Source organism: Balaenoptera musculus, chromosome 1, assembly GCF_009873245.2.
Source record: "Balaenoptera musculus isolate JJ_BM4_2016_0621 chromosome 1, mBalMus1.pri.v3, whole genome shotgun sequence".
Lineage (NCBI taxonomy): Eukaryota > Metazoa > Chordata > Mammalia > Artiodactyla > Balaenopteridae > Balaenoptera > Balaenoptera musculus.
In genome coordinates this window covers 179,423,042-179,441,346 of record NC_045785.1, presented here as the reverse complement: position 1 = coordinate 179,441,346, position 18,305 = coordinate 179,423,042, and the positions used below count along the sequence as shown (strand labels likewise).

Here is an 18,305-nt window from a genome sequence, read left to right as displayed (position 1 = left end):
TTTCCCTCAGTCTGTCGAAGTCCTGCAATCAAATCCTGCTAGCCTTCATAGTCTGATTCTCTAGGAATTCCTCCTCCCGTTGCCAGACCCCCAGGTTGGGAAGCCTAACGGGGGGCTCAGAACCTTCACTCCAGTGGGTGGACTTCTGTGGTATAAGTGTTCTCCAGTTTGTGCGTCACCCACCCAGCAGTTATGGGATTTGATTTTATTGTGATTGTGCCCCTCCTACCATCTCATTGCAGCTTCTCCTTTGTCTTTGCATGTGGGGTATCTTTTTTGGTGAGTTCCAGTGTCTTCCTATTGATGATTGTTCAGCAATTAGTTGGGATTCTGGTGTTCTCTAAAGAGGGAGTGAGAGCATGTCCGTCTACTCCGCCATCTTGAACCAGTCCTGAAAGGTATTCTTTGATGAAGAAGTTTGATTTCCTAGGGAACAAAAGATGTGCTTTAAAATAGTGAATGATGCATGTTTTCATTTAAAAGAAGGTAGATAACCGGAAAACGGATTTTCTTAAGTAAATTACCTGCTCTTGTTCACAAATAAGACTTCTAAAATATGAACTTTTTTTTACCCACCCCTCACTTTTGAGTGATTTTATAATTTTTCAAAAGTTTTTTTTTTCTTTTTGTGTATTTTTCATCACTTTGATGTGATTAGGTGGGGCTCTGCTAAGCAGAATGGAATTACTTTGCTGTTAATTAATACATTCTCTGTATGTGCTGGGCCAGATTGTCATTCTTCTTATCAGCCTACCATTTTTTTTTTTTTTTTTCTACACAGAGATAATGTTGAATCATAAACTTTGTAAGAGGAGAATATCCACAGGGACCATGAAAAATTACCTCATGACTGTTAATTAACACCAAGCTGCCTGCTACAGGTGATAAAGTTTGGTGGGAATGTACACCGAGATCATTATATTCCTTAAGAAATGGTGTAGGGTGATATTTGCTATGTTTTGGTTAATTCATAATCAAAATTATGATGCAAATACTGTTAGAATTTTGTAGAAGAAAGATTTTTTATGCCGTCTTTGTCTTTCTAAAACAGTACTATGAAGTATTTATGAACTAATACAGAGACACCCAGAAAGTGAAAAAACTCATGATTTTAATGATAGAACAGTCAGTAATTCCTGTTTTTAGGAACAAATATAATGTAGGGGTGGGCACAGCTGTGGAGAGAATTGGGCAGTGTTGTTTTAGAATTAGTGTATGGTCTCTTTGTTTCTCATTGGCATAAAAATATCTATCTTGCTTTCTCTTTTTTTTTTAACCTATTTTATTCTGATTCTAGGGAGGGGTTGGAATTGGGGAGGCAAGTACTGTGGTGACTTGATAGACAAGGATAGGAAGAACAGAAGAACTGGCAACAGTTTGAGGTTCATCGTGTTTATAAATATTTCTGAATCCCAAATCACATGACTTTTAATCTAGTAATAGTGCCTGGATTCCTACTGCATTATGGACTCCTCAAAATTCGTCTCACATGTTGTGGTTAGTTATAGGTGCACCAATTCACAAAGGGTACCAACCAGGGCAGGTAGAAGGGTGACACTCTCTGAATTAAAATGCAAGGGTGGAGAGTGTGTATGAGCTCTATCTATGTTCAGATGCCTGGAGATATTTAAGCTTCTCAAGGAAGTGACCACCATGTTTATTTAACTTGACGTGGTAGCCTTTTTACCTAGCACTACATGTAGCTTACAGTGGGTGTTCTTTAAATGAACGTAATTGAAAAAGGAAACTTTTTTTTTTTGGTCATGATTCAGGGCAACACTAAGAGAGTAAAAAGCTGCAGGAAAACACATAGAGGAAGAATTATCTTGTATTTAGGAATAGACTTCATCCTAATGAAGGAAGTGGGTTCCCTAACACTAAGTCTGACTGCCAATACTGGTGTTCATCTTTCATGGATGATTTAGAAGATATCTCTCTGGGGCATAGAAGAAAGTACCTTTTAAGGTACGCCTGCATTTTAATTTTACATGATTCTAACTTTCATGTCCTTAGCTTACAAAACACTGCAGTCACCACGATCTAAATGAAATAGCAAAGTAGTCAGAGTTTATTTCTCTAATTCTCTCTCTGCACTTCAGAATCCCTCTCCTTTTAAAACTGTTCTCCCGTCTTCAAAATCTCCAAAGCCCCACGTGTACCTGTCATGCACCAGCTCTCCTGTTCCCTCTAGTTCCACTGTTTATGCAAACAATTCAAAATTTGTTCTCTCCCTCAAATCCAAACAAAAACAGCCCTTATTACTCAGTGCTTTTGTGTTACAATCTGGTGAAAATAATTCAACACAAGTTATGGATTTAAAATAAATGGAATGATCTCAGAGGGTGTTTAAGCATGAGTACATCCCCATCAATATCTAAGTGTTCAGTCCTGGAAGAGGCAAGAACAGGGAACTTCTAAGCTCGACATGTCTCCTGGAGGCCCTGATGAGCCCATCCACTTTTTTCAGTGACTTCCGCCCCAAGGGGCAGTGCTGTAAAAACACACACCTTGAACTGAGAGAGCATGGTCTGGCACAACTTCTTCAAGTATCAGAACTCATGAATCATAAATATGTGAATGTGAACAGTTGCTTGTATGTAGGAAAAAAAATTTTCATTAGGAACATAGTTTTCCCATGTCACTTTTAAATGTCCCATGAGGTCAACTTGAATTTACTCTCAACAATCCCTCTTCTTCCTAGCATGTTTTTTGTTTTTTGTTTTGGTTGTTTTTCCTTTTACTGTCCCCAAGCCTCTGGTTCTGAGAACAGAAGCATCTACCTGAAGGAAACAGAGGTTCCCATGATAGCTAAGGGGAAAGGGAATAGAAGTGAGAAACAGAGCAGATCTGGTGTCTGCTGGCTGATTTATTTTAGAACCTGTACACATGATCTTGTGTTTGTTTTTAAGCCTGTGTACTTGGATAAAATATAAATGTGGTCTACATTCAAAATCCTAAATGAGGTCCTATATGTTAACATAAGTGATGACGTCGAAAGACTACAAGGCTGAAGTTATTTCCTTGATTTTGATAATCTTTTGTTATAATAGTATATCTAACAGAAATTATGTGTAATATAAAAATCCACATTTTTCTGACAGAGTGATCACAAAATGTGTGATGTTTAAAATAACCAATCTTCATTTTGTGTTTTTTCTTTCACATGGTACTGGAAGCAAAACACTTAAGAGGAATCTAGACAATCCAAATGTTTGATTTTCCAAATGATTTTGCCAGAATCTTTGAGTTAAAATTTTTTTTCTCTCACTCCTGCTGAGAAAGTACATACATTTTGAAATTTAGTCTATTTGAGCAATGCTTTTTTTCCCCTTTAAGATGATAATAAGCATATGGGAGTGGGATTGAATTTGAGACAAGCTGTTGATTTCTATTGAATACTCAAAAAATGTAAGGTATCAAAATTTTTTTTTTAACTATCCAGTGATAGGCTGAAGTGTATTAAAAGTTCAGTAAAAAACATCCTGATGTGGAGCTTATAGGAAGAAACGTATGGTTGGAGTATATTTCATAATTGGGCTTGTGATTATTTTGCTTAGTCCTTAGAGTTATAAAGTTATGCTCTTCAAGGAAGAGAATTAAGGAGCAGAGAGGGATACTGAAATTCACATAGTGGCAGCAAGAATATTATTATTATACCTATCCTATCACCATTCTTTTGTTATCTCGTTATTTTCGGAGCCATGTATTTGGAAATAACATATATATATATATAAAAATATGTTCTATTTTATAATTATAAAATAACATATATGTTATATGATAGTATATATATGTCATTACATATATATAACATATATATAACATATATTATATAACAGTATAATATATTATAATATATATATAGTCCTATGCTCCTAAGAAAGATTTTGAACAGATAGAGAACATACACTAGAGGCATTAACTGATTTTAAAGGATATACTTATAAATACATTTTCTTCTGTATCTATTGAGAAAATAGACTTCTGAGAAATCAAGTGGTATATGTTAGAGGTATAGCTAAAAGGAAATGGAGACCTGGGTTTTGTTTACATCTTTATGAAACTAGATTAGCACAACCATTTAACTTTGTGGGTTCTCAGTCTCTTCATTTGTAAACCAGTGGGACTGAACCGGAAGACCATTTCTAGCTCTAGTTTGTTTGACTAAAGAAAGAAACAGGCTAGTCTTAGAACATCTGTGAGAACACGAGGTCTGTCTTTGGGGCCTTCTCACCTGCATTTCTTTGCCACTCTGCCCTCTTCTTTCTTGCTCATCTGCTTTCTGCTGAAAATATTCAGGTGTCAGGGCCCACGAGGTTTCCTACTGAACTTCTTCCTTCTTGCAAAGGTTTATGATGACTTTTATAACTTGCTGTTTAGCTTAACCTCTACCAAAATACCCAGGCCTTATCCAATTAAACTCTGCTTTCAGCTAGCAATAAAAAATAAATACTCGAATGAATCTAAGTAGCAGACTTCCATGTTCATGTTCTCAGTTTTTAGTATGCATCACTTGTTGAAAGCCCATATTTGGCGCCTGGTGCCCCAGCCCCTGAATGTCCATTTTGAACAAATTCCCTAACAGATTTGGAGGCTATTTGAGAAACATAGGTCTAGGATTTTTGTATATTGTCAGAGATTTAGAAGGATTTATTTTAAATTATAGATAGATTATTTGGGGTTTGCGACATGATGCTTCAAGTCACATAATAAAATTGTGTATAATTTTTATAGGTTTTACTCCTTAGACAGTTCTCACTCTCTGGCGCAGGGCCTATTTCCTGCAGAATAATTCTGTTTCTTTTCTCCAGTGAATTTTCCCACATAGTATTTCACCTAGAGTTCATGTGTAAAAAAATGGAGTCACAATTGAGAAAAATGGAAGAAAATGAACTTTCAAAATTACAAATTAATCATCTATTCTATATAGTAGTAACAATTTATCCCTCCCCCCACCCACCCCCTGGCAACCACAAGCTTGCCTTCTACATCCATAACTCTATTTCTGTTTTGTAGATAAGTTCATTTGTCCCTTTTTTTTAGATTCCACATATCAGCAATATCATATGATATTTGTCTTTCTGTGTCCGACGTCACTCAGCATGACAATCTGCAGGTCCATCCATGTTGCTGCAAATGGCATTATTTTGTTCTTTTTTATGGGTAATATTCCATTGTATATATGTACCACATCTTCTTTATCCATTCATCTGTTGATGGACATTTAGGTTGCTTCCATGACCTGGCTATTGTAAATAGTGCCGCAATGAACATTGCGGTGCATGTATCCTTTAGAATTATGGTTTTCTCTGGGTATATGCCCAGGAGTGGAGTTGCTGGATCATATGGTAGTTCTATTTCTAGTTTTTTAAGGAACCTCCATACTGTTCTCCATCGTGGCTGTACCAATTTACATTCCCACAAACAGTGCAAAAGGGTTCCCTTTTCTCCACACCCTCTCCAGCATTTATTGTTTGTAGATTTTTTGATGATGGCCGTTCTGACCCGTGTGAGGTGGTACCTCACTGCAGTTTTGATTTGCATTTCATTAACAATTAGTGATGTTGAGCATCTTTTTATGTCCTTTTTAGCCATCTGTATGTCGTCTTTGGAGAAATGTCTATTTAGATCTTCTGCCCATTTGATTGGGTAAAAGAATATTTTAAAAAACTATAAAAACAGATCTTCCTTAAGTGACTCACTGTAGAAGTTCAATGCCAAGAATAGGTTTTTAGTATTTTTATTTATTAGTTACTATTGTTTTCTCTAATTCCCCTCATATACTCATTTTCATGGCTTATAATAAAAGTTCTGCTTATTTAATGAGCAACTCCATGAAATTCCTTAAAATCTGTTGCTCAGTGGATGGCCTTGGGCCTTTACTAGAAATGCTGAAAATTTGGACCCAGTCCAGACCTACTGAATTAGAACCTGCATTTTATGAGATTCCTAGTTGATTTGTATTTGTTTTAAAATTTGAGAAGTGCTACCTTAAAATACTTTTCTTTGGGCTCTACCAGACTGGAGTTTACTTTTAATATGTTACCTTATGAAATTACAAATTTTTAATAATAATGTTTTAAAAAATAGCTGTATTGTTTTTGTATAAATTATACATGTTTATTTAAGATATAAAGATAACACAGAGAAATGGAAATAAGGAAACTCACTCAACCACTCAGAAATAACATTATCATATGATAATTTTAGACATCTCTATATACAGATATAGATGTAGCTATAGGTTGAAAGATGGATGGATGGATGGATGGATGGATGGGGAAAGGATGAGAGAGAAAATTTTACTGAAGTGAAATCATGCTATCTATAAAACATTTTAAAATGAAAGATACTAAGTTAATTTTTTCTGAAATCAGAATTATTGAGAATTTATAAATACGAAGAAATTTAAGTGAAATTGAAGGTATTGCTGAACTTGAAGCAAATGTTTACAAGAAGAGGTATTAGATTTTAAATGTCTTCTAAAATGTAATAACATTGTGTTTCAAGTTTGGACATCTGTTGTCTGTCCAGTGAAGGATGAGGAAATAAATATCATTGCACTGCTTTGCACATTCACCTCCTGATTTGGTTTCTTCAAAACAATTTTTTTTGCAATGTCAAGGTTTCTAATATTCACCTTCCATTCTACCATCATAATTTTAATAATTGTTTAAGCTTAACTACTTTATTTAGGGGTATAATTATCTTATCAGTAGTACTTACAACATCTACCATCCTGAATTTTTATTTTGATTCATCTCTTAAATGCAAAGATTTCATTAAATATTATTATTCTCTTCCCAAGACAGTCCAACGAGTATTGTTTTCTTTAGCTTCTTGCTTGAGAAGGCATGTTGTCCTTTTCCTGGAAGGCCAAAGTGCATGGATATGTACTTTGTTATTCTTTGTTGCTTAATACTGGTGATACTGCTGTGCTTTCAGAGATTATTTTCTTGAAGAAATCTCAGATCAGTTTAATACACCTATCTCCCCCTTCTTGTACTTAGGGAGTATATATACAACTCTTTTTCTATGAAGTTTAGTAACTTTACCAGAATATCTTAGTTTTACTATCAATTTTTTTGTGGTGCACAGTGTGCCGTAAGTTGCTGTAGATTTGAGTTTCCTTTATTTCAGTACAGTTTTCTTTGATAAAGTTTTAAATTTTTTTCTCCATTTTACTTGTTCCCTTTCTTGGGAACTCTATCTGTGTGTTCAGATTTGTTTGTTTTTCTTCTATTTCAGCATAGTGATAACAGGTTTTGTTATGAATGGGAGATTTCATCACTCACTCGACCCTGATATTTAGATTTTTCCTTCTGTACTATATCTTTACCCTTAGGAATTATCACCAATGTTCTATTTCAGAGACTGATGAGTGTTCTGAGCTGTGGCCACAGGGTACAAGCAGAGGTGACTTGGAAAACACTCAGAGTTATGGGAAGATGTCCATCTGTTGATAATATAAATGTCACATTGTTGGCTGCTATCACTAGAAGGCCCATATGGCCCAGAGATGGCAAGTAGCTCATTAGGCTCCCCTCTCAGAAGATATATAGTTTCCTCTATAATAACGACACATGGTATGATATCAGGAGTACAAGTGACAAAAGAAAAAAAAATAAATTTACCTTACCAAAATTAAAAAATTTTGTGTTTCAGAGGTCATCATCAATAAAGTGAAAAGATAATCCATAGAATAGAAGAAAATATTCGCAAAACATATATCAGATATTCTAGATATTTATAATCTACAATATATGCACAACTTTTACAACTCAGTAATCAAAGGACAAATAACCCAGTTTTTAAAAATGGGCAAAGGATCTGAATAGGCATTTCTGCAAAGAATGTATACAAATGGCCAAGAAGCATAAGAAAAGATAGCATTATAGCCATCATGGGCATGGAAATCAAAACCACAGTGAGAACCTACTTTCCACCTACTAAGATGGTTATGATGTAAAAAGACATAATAACAAATGTTGATGAGGATGGGGAGAAGTCAGTGCCCTCATATATTGCTGCTGGGCGTGTAAAATGGTGCAGCTGCGTTGGAAAGCAGTCTGGCAATTTCTGAAAAGGTGAAACACAGATTTACCATATGACCCAGGAATTCCACTCCTAGGTGTACACTCAAGAGAAATGGGAACATGCGTTCGTGCAAAAACTTGTACATGGGTGTTTATAGTAGCTTTATTCATAATAGCCCCCAAATAGAAACAAGCTCTGTGCCCATTAATAGATGAATGGGTAAGTGCAATGTGATATATCCATCCAGAGAATACTACTCAGCAATATGAAGGTATTAAGTACTGGTACAAGGTACAACATGGATGAACCTTGAAAATATTATGCTAAATGAAAGGAGCCAGTCACAAAAGATTGCATATTGTATGGCCCATTCATATGAAATATTCAGAATAGGTAAATCTATAAAAACACAAAGTATTGATAGATTAGTCTTTGCCAGGGTCTGGGGTGGGTCGGGAGTGGGATGTAGAGACATTGCTCATGGTGGATGGGTATAGGGTTTCTTTGGGGGGCTGAAGATATTCTAAAATTAGGTTTGGTGATGGTTGCACAACTCTGCTAATATACTAGAAACCACTGAATTGGATATTTTAAATAGGTAAATTTTATGCTATGTGAATTATATCACAATAAAATCACTAAAAGAAAAAAGCCAGGTGGAGTGCAGTCTTGCTCCCAGGTTTCTCTTTGGTCCCTCGTGATATTAGCAGTCTTCCCAGTCAGACTGTTTCCCCAAGGTCATGGCTCTGCTCATACTCTGGTACCATTTTTCTGTCCCTCTTCCCCTCAATCCAGGTGGTTCCTTTCATGGTCCTGGTGAAGATCAGAGCTAACACATGGCGGAGGCTTTATTCTTCCCTTGCTTTCTTTTTAATATCACAGTCACTGCATAATTATACCCTGCTTGTCTCCCAAAGCCTTCTTTTTTGATTTCCAAAAACCTCTGGTGAAAGTAAAAATCCAAACCTAGACAATTTTTTTAATGGTTGTTTTTGGGATTAGGGTTGTGGGAAATAACTCATAATTCACAGGAATTGTAATTCCTGCTAGTAACTTTTGGCATGTATGGAGAAAACAGAAATATATTTGAGCCAAATCATGTTTTCCAAGCCTGCTAGGCTTTTGAGAAGTCCACAGGGCTTTTTTTTTTTTTTTTAATCTTTTGCTAAGAATGAAATGAGGATTGATTTTTTTCTCTTCCTCTTGTCCAGGAAAACATTTCATAAACTGCAGAGTTAAACCCACTCTTCTTATTTTTGTGGTCAGTTTTTATTCCAAAGTTTTTTCCTCAACTGCTCACATCCTGAGAAAAATTTCACTGCTTAATCTCACAGGAGACATTATTTGTATTACAAAACAAATTTGATCACGTATAATGAGACATCAAAGTGCCAGGCCTGCTGATGTGCTTTAACACTGCTCAGGGCATTCTTTTTCCAGTGAATTTTATGTCTGAAAACAAATTAGGAAGAAAAGACTACTCAGTGAGAATATGGAATCATATCAAAGAAAGTGTTCAAACCATCAGAGAGTTTCTGACATCCAGCAATTCACTTCCAGACTAGAGATGTATTAGGCAAATTTATTTCCAACTTCTAAATCTAAAATTCCCCAAGATGCCCTTTTAGGTTTATAATTGTAACCTCATTTATAATTAAAACACTTCTGTTAGTTTGGGAAGAGGGTTATTAGAACTTGAAATATATATGTATAAATATTTTTTACATAATTAAAATTATATAATATATATTATATATTATTATAATTAAAATTATATAATATATAATATCTATTTTATATAATTATAAAAATTTATATATCATTTTTCAAAAATAATTTTTTAATATGTAATACATTCACATGGCTTAACATTTTAAAACTGTGCAAACAGGAATAGAAGAAATAGAATGAAAATTCTCCCTCCTCCCCCCCACCCCCTCACAGTTTGCACTTCCAAAGACAAGCAGTTTAGCTGGTCCTTTGCTTCTGGTATATGGTTCAAGAAACATTCTACAAATTTGGAAGGAAATATATATATATATATATATATATATATATATATATGCATATTTCTTTTTTTCATCTTTATACAAATGCTAGTGATTATATGGTCTATTTTGTACATTTCTTTTTTTCACTTTATACGAAGTCTTGGAGATGTCCGTTTTTCCAACATGGAATGGTTCCTTAAAGATTAAAAAAACATAAGTTAAATGTACTTTACAAGTTTTAAAAATTAAGTTTGTTTTTTGTCTGGACTCCTTTTGTCTCTCAATATTTTCTTTTTCATTATATTCTTACTTTCACAGATTTACCTTTGAGAGTATTAAGATGGTAGTGTGATGTTTTAATTGCTATTCAATCTGACAAAATTTATCTTTCTGTGGTTATACCAGAAGAGACTTCTGATTGATAATCCCTCGTGAGATGTACACAAGACATTTTGCTGAGATTAAACTTTAGTCTTCTGATTTTAGAACCCTCACAATTGCAGTATGTTAAAATGTTAATTCTCTAAGATATTGCCGAGAGACAGATGGGATAATTATCTACATATCAAATATAATTGTTTGGAAGTTACAAATTAAATCATGAACCAAATTTCTTATGCATGAAGCTTAACTCTAGTGAATTCCCTTGAAGAATTGTAAGTCAATAGCTTTCAAGACCACTACCACTATATTTTAAATGAATGGTTTGCTTACATATTAGCTAAATAGTTATATTATCAATTTATAACAATACATAATATCTCACAGTATTTATTTCTGTTTTTCACTTTGTTCCTTGGTGTTCTACCAGCTTTTTCTTTAGGTGACTCTGACCCTTCGGATCTCTATTCCTTGGTTATTTTCTCGGCTTTGTGGAACTCTGTCACCTTTGCACAGGGACCATGCTTATCTTCTCTGCATGGTTCCAGTTTTGTTATATCTGATGCCTAAGTGAGCACTCTGAACTCCGGACCAGGTTAAACCCTCCTTCTATATGTTTCCTTAACTCTCCTCTTATAACACATATGCCGACATCTTCAGTATCCATCATCCTTTAACAGAACCTCTTGTTCATTGTCTTCAAGAGGAGGACCATGTCTCTCTTGTTCATTGTTTTCTCTCCACTCTCAAGCTGGGTGCCTTACCCATCTTAGGCACTCAGTAAGTCTATGTATTTTCGTTGAATGGTTGAGGGAATGAAATAACAGACTTAAAAATACCTCCCAACTTCTAAGTTCCATGGACATGTTCATGATTCTTTCTCAACTAAGTTATTTGTTTCTAATTCCCATTTCTTTGAGGCTGAGCAGGCTGATAACTCAGAAGGAAGATTATGTAAGAAGAAGGGAGAACCCTAGAAAGTTGTCCTGGAATTTAGTCTCCTCCAACCACTTCCAGATATTCCAGACTTATGTTAGACCTCTGGCTCCTGTATCCAGTATTCTATATGTTGGGCAGAGTTCTATGAAAATGCCTAAATGTTTACTCCAAATCAATGATCTCTGAAGTTTTACATACATAAATCGAATGTTATGAAGTTTTATATACAAAATCAAATGGAAGTTGCTCCTTTTCCTTGTCTTGAAAAGACGATATCACTTTGTGGCTATGTCTTTGGAAGGGTAATGCATATTTAGTTCAATTCATAGAAGGTAATTAAGAAATTCTAATTAGATTAAAAAGTACACCTTAGAAACTATATATTTTTTAATAGAATACGTTAGGTAGATTTTAACTCAGTGTAAGTGAGTTAGTTATTTAAGCCTTTTAAATCTTGATTTTTAAAATTATAAATGTTATATTTCTTCCTTTTATAAAAACTATACACAATTTTTTCTTAATTTGACAGAGGAAAAGATTGTGCTTAAAGGGTTTGATCATCTCCTCTCTTAAAAAATAAGCATATACTTTGAATAGGTAACATATTTACATATATTAATAATCAATGACTGTACAAGAATGTTGTGAAAAGTCTTTCTCCTGGCTTTGTCCTCTACCCAATTTTCATCCATACCTCCATTCAATAAGCATTTTTTTTAGTGTCCTGACATCATCTCATCTCATAGGATATGGATTAGTTAAAAGTCCAGAGTGTATTATCAGAGAATTAAAACAAATCCTCTATAATCAAAAAGTGAGTCTCTTAAAGGTCTTGCTAAAATGTAACAAAATACGTTATGGCAGAAGATAGGATATTCTGCTTGCTAGAACAGGAATCAGCAAGTTTTTCCTATGGAAAGGACCAGATATTACTGTAATTATTCTAGGCCCTGTAGGCCATAAGGACCCTTTTACAGCTAGTCAACTCTGCTGTTGTAACTTAAAGAGCATCTGTACACAGTATGTAGATGAATGAACATGTTTGAGCTGAAATAAAACTTTATTTATGGACACTGAAATTTGAGTTTCATATGCCATGAAATATTCTTCTTCTATGAATTTATTCCAGACATTTTAAAATATAAAAACCATGCTTCATTCATAGGTTATAAAAAAAACAAGCAGTGGGCGAGATTTGCCTTCTGAGCTATCGTTTGCTGACCCCTGAAGTACAGCAAAATATGTTGTTGGGTTCTGAACACAATTCATTTCATTTTTAACTGATGATTTTTGCTTTAGTGTATTCAAAATACTGATTATTAAATATCTTAATTGTTTTTTTTTGTCTTATATGTTCAATACAATATATTACTTAGGGAAGAAGACATAACACTTTTGAGTGATGATTAGATGCTAGACACTTGGTACTTTATCTCGCTTAATCCAGTTACCAACACTATGAAGTAGATATTATTATTTCTATTTTATAGATGAAGTAATGAGGAAGGAGAGGATTAGCAACATTTCCCCCGTGTACTAGCTAGGGGATGGACTGTAGTTTTTAACAGAGGTTGATTGTACTCCATGGTTATAGAACTGAACAACAGCAACTACTCTTCAGTCACATAAATATGCTGCTTCCACTTGGCACCATTCTATGCTCATGGAACTTAGGTGTTCAAAGTTTTGTTGCTGTCTGTTGGTAGGTTGATGTTCAATGCTGCTATTTTCACAAAGATATAAACAGGAAAATTGAATTCATAGTGACTTTCATTACATAATTTTCACCTGAGTGATTTTACTTTATCTAGCTTCCTTTTAAGGGGAATTGGATTGGAAAATTGGCAAATGGAATTTAAAATAGAGTATTTTTTTTTTTTTCCAAATATGGTCCCTGACTTGCAGTTATATGTATAATTTAATTTTTCGTTCTGCAATTTCAGTCTGTTTCCTCTTGCATCCTCAGATGTTCAGAACATTGGATGACACCCGATATCAGGGGATTGTTTTTCGCAGTGGTTAGAGGGAGAATGAAGTGTTTTTCTGGAGGGATTATAACATTTGTTAAAGCATGCACTCTTTCTTCGGGACTTAAAACAATTAAGAGTGTGATCCTTTCATCCCAACAACAGCATTGAATTATAGCCATAATGTTGAGAGTAAAATTCAGCTACCCTTAAAAAGAGACTTCAACATAGGAAATACATTTTACTTTATTACTATTTAAATTTAAACAAACCTTTGTTGAATAGATACTGAGTTATTGCATAGAGATTATTTCAGAGTATTTTAGGAGTTTATTAAATTATTTGAACAGGATTGTTTCAGTGAAAGCAAAAACTAGTAGCACGCCATAATTAATATTATCACTTGTTTGGAAAAGGTTAAATTTTCATTTTGCATTAGAATCTTGCGCTAATAGCTTGAAATATGCTAACCAATTGGATGATTATGACCTTCAACAGTCATCTGCCATGCTGTTAAGACGTTCTCTCTTTAGCCCTGGCAAATATACATTTTAAAATCCTTTTAGAGATTTGTGGGTTTATCTCTGGTGTACAAGAGCATTCTGTAATTAAATAATTAAATTATTGATTCCAAATCATAGGGCTTTAGAGATCAGACAATTTCTTTAATTTTAATGATCGTTTAAAGGTTAATAATCAGAAGGTTCACTTACTGACCTGTAGATGTCAGAGAAAAAATTTATTTCATATCTGCTTCCACAACTTAAAGCAGAAGCTAATACTAAGATCATGCCATTGCATTTTATTCTATTGATAAGAGTTGCTGTCATTACTTAATGACTATAAAGGAGGAGGAAAAGCCCCTTTTTGTAAGAAGAGTAGTTTATTTAAAATAAAAACTAAATATTGTGTGTGATGAAATTGAAAATATTTGTCAATAATGTGGAATAATGCCGTTCTACGTAAGAGACACTAATACCCTTAAAAACATTAGCTGTTCTTATTTTTAAACTTTTTTACAGAGTGTAAGATATTAATATTTTGATATGTATTCACAGAAGTCAGAAATTTATAGTTAAAACATGATAAGCATGTTGAAAATTATTAAATATACCAATGATTATACTTTATGTATGCATAATAATGATTTCAGAAAGCCCTGTGAGGGAGGGCATAGTATTCTCAGCAGGCCATGCAGTGCCCTGTACATATGGAATACTCAAATGTTTATTGAATGAATGAATTAATGGCACTGATCTTCTGTCTACTTTGTTTTATTCCCCTCCAAATCTTATTTTTTCATATCCTTTTGTCAATCCTCAGTAAATAGTCCTATTATTTTTTTAATAACTGAAGAAGCTCAGTTAGTTTATAATGGATAATTTCTTGAAATATATTAGTTATTTAAAATTATTCTTTGTATTCATTTCTGATTTCTGTCTTCAGGAAGCTATTTAACAACACTTTGCATGAAATACATGGAATGCCCTCGCTTCAACAAAATATAAAACTGTAACATAATAAAACATGAAAAGGGAGTTAAAGCCATTTATTTATTTTTCATTCAAATAGAGATACATTTCATGGAAGTGCATATTTCATTTCTCAAGCTCTAATCCTCTGAATACATTTTTAAGTTAATTTTTCAGCTGGGTGGTGCTAGGATAGTAAGCAGAAGTTAGAAAATTTTGAGACTAATGAATCAAGACAGTCAAATGGTATATTGAAAATGGAGTCTTACAATTTAGTAAAATCTCATTTTAATATGGCTTGACATTATATACAGTTATAGATACTTCAGATTAGAGTTCCCTATGAACATAATTACCTATAACTTGTGTTACATGTAATATTCTTTTCCTATCAGGTCATGATGCTACAAAACCAAGGTTATAAAAATGTACAAAGAAAATGAGCATGACTCAAAAACATTTTTTGGACTGTTTTTAAAGAGCCCAATTTTACTACATTTTCTCAAATACTTATTAGAGTTGTTTTCAGTTGTCTTTTTTCATTGGAATTGTCATTAACTGATTCAGGAGGTTTGGATTTCCCACTTCCTGTATGCTACTGATATTGCCTTTATTATTTTTTAATTGAAGTATAGTTGATTTACAATGTTGTGTTAGTTTCAGGTATACAGCAAAGTGAGATATATATATATATATGTACGTGTATATATATTTATATATATATATATACACACACACACACACACACACGTTCTTTTTCAGATTCTTTTCCATTATAGATTATTACAAGATATTGAATATTGTTCCCTGTGCTATACAGTTGGTCCTTGTTGCTTATCTATTTTATATATAGTAGTGTGCATCTGTTAATCCCAAACTCCTAATTTATCCCTCTCCCCACCTTTTCCCTTTGGTAACCATAAGTTTGTTCTCTAAGTCTGTGAGTCTGTTTCTGTTTTGTAAATAAGTTCATTTGTATCTTTTTTTTTTTTTTTTAGATTCCACATATTAGTATGATAATCTCTAGGTCCATTTATGTTGCTGCAAATGGCATTATTTCATTCTTTTCTATGGCTAAGATTTCTTTGTGTATATATACCACATCTTCTTTATCCATTCATCTGTCGATGGATACTTCAGTTGCTTCCATGCCTTGGCTATTGTGAATAGTGCTGCTATGAACATCGAGGTGCATGTATCTTTTCAAATTGTAGTGTCCTCCAGATATATGCATAGAAGTGGGATTGCTAGACCATATGGCAACTCATTTTTAAGGAACCTCCATACTGTTCTCCGTAGTGGTTGTACCAATTTACATTCTCACCAACAGTGTAGGAGGGTTGCCTTTTCTCCACACCCTCTCCAGCATTTATTGTTTGTAGACTTTTTGATGATGGCCATTCTAACTGGTGTGAGGTGATACCTCATTGTAGTTTTGATTTGCATTTCTCTAATAATTAGTGATGTTGAGCATCTTTTGATACTGCCTTTAAATGAGTATTTCTGGGACAAACATTTTTACAGATAGGTAATGACTAAAAAATTGGAATTTTGTCCTTTGAGATTTTGAAGATAAAGCCAAATCACAGAAAAAATGGGATGGTAGTTGGCCATTTGAATACGTCATAGTGGCCTTTCCTTGGTGAGGCCCATGATGCAGTGTCTTGGACTCCTCTTGGGATGCTGGGCATCTGATTTTGTGAGCACATCCAGAGTTGTGCAGTTTCAAACCGAGTGATATGTGCTCAGCAAACTATATAGTATGTCAGAGATACAGTCCATAATGTTAGGGTACTGACTTTGTCCTCATTAAATTGTATGCGTGCAAAGGGAAGCCAAACTTATACTTCGATAAAATCAGAGAAAGAAAAGGGAGGTGGGTGATTTTGAAGGGTCTTTAGTATGTAATCCATGTAGCTAGTCTTCACTAGGAGACTTGTAAGAATTTTTTCTCCATTATTAGGAAGGTTGACAATTCATCTGTTTTCATATTCCCCTCACTGAGATGATTTAGCAGAGAGAAATCAGTGAAAGTGTGTCAGTTCTATAAAACAGTCTGCTTTTTCTTGCAGTAGACTTTAAGATCTATCTATTTATTATACAGTGGTAAAATGAATAAACCTTACTTTTGTGGATTTTGAATTTGCTTTCTTTTATCTCAGGGCTTTACCTTTTAATCAAATGTCTAAGAAGTAGGCTCCCATTCTTATTTTTTTTCCTTTAAAAATTTTAAAGGCTACAATGCACGCTTTCTTTTAATATGCTTTTTCTACTTTAATTTAGTTTGCAGCAGCTTTCCTAGTATCCCCATTTCCTTCTTATTTTTTATTTGAGAATAATCTTCGGACATAGGCATTTTGATATCAGCTCAAATCATTAGTCTCTCAAGTCTAGCAAATACTATCTTAATAATTATTCTGTGGCTTGTGCATATTTGTTGCCTGGAGAAGGATTTCAGAATGAGAAGCTTTAAAGTAATATACCTAGCCAGTCGTGTACTTTGAATGCAGAAACCATTTTCCTCATGGTCCTAGGTAATCAGTTTACTCCATGGAACAATACCTCTGTTTATGGTTTTCTCTCAAAGTATAAATGTACTGAAAATGTTTATTTATGAAAGGCATTGAAATAGGGACAGTTATCAACTGTGGGAAGTGGTCTTTGCAAATTGTGGTTTTCTGACATAGTGCATTTATGTCTCAAGTAAAAAGAAAAAAAAAAATTCCTTCTTTTTTTCCCCCATCCATCACACTCCAAACTTTTGTCCATTGAGTGCAAGAATACTGGGGCTTAAAGACAGGTATCACGTGTTATCCCCAAATTGTGAATGAAAATCAACTTTCAGTGAACAAAATTACTTTTGGGGCTGTCTATGCGAAGAGAAGTGCATTGGCCCAGGTAACATGGTACACATGGAGAGGCCTTTGCTACCTCCCAGCTCCTCAATCTAACCACTTGTTACCATCTAGAACTTTTCATTCACAGCACTTATTTCAGTTTGTAATTGAACATTTATTGCTTTGTTTATTTTCTGATTGTTTTGATTCTAAGATAAGCTCTGTGAGAACAACGACAATTTTTCCTTTATTCACTGCTATATATATAATATCAAGCACAATAGAAGACACAGAAGTTATTGAATGAGTAAATAAACGTGTCTGTAACCACGCTGAGACTTTTCTTTCCACATGGATTGATTTAAAGAATTGCTAGATTTCTGACCTGGGAGGAAGCTGTCAGTCTCATTTTACAGGTTGCGAAACTAAGCATCCCAGAAGATGGAAGAACTTGAACAGTTCCCAGATGCATTGGTCCATAATAGTGATCAGTTATATATAGTTAGTTCCTTTTCAAACTTGCTCCTTTCTGGATGATCATATTTCCTTTCAAAGTAATTCTTGTAGTTCTGAGACATAAGGACATCTCCACAGAGAAATAAGGACCATGATCTCGTTTTGTAATTGAGGGATAATTTTTGTGTTATCCATAGAGTCTTGAGAAGACCAATAATTGTTGAA

General features: G+C 34.1%; 1 non-coding gene across 1 annotated transcript; it reads right to left on the bottom strand.

The window, feature by feature from the left end:
• Positions 1–10,879: 10,879 nt before the first annotated feature.
• Positions 10,880–10,984, bottom strand: LOC118887171. Its single transcript, XR_005017906.1, has one exon. It is a non-coding gene; the product is annotated as a U6 spliceosomal RNA (small nuclear RNA).
• Positions 10,985–18,305: the final 7,321 nt, after the last annotated feature.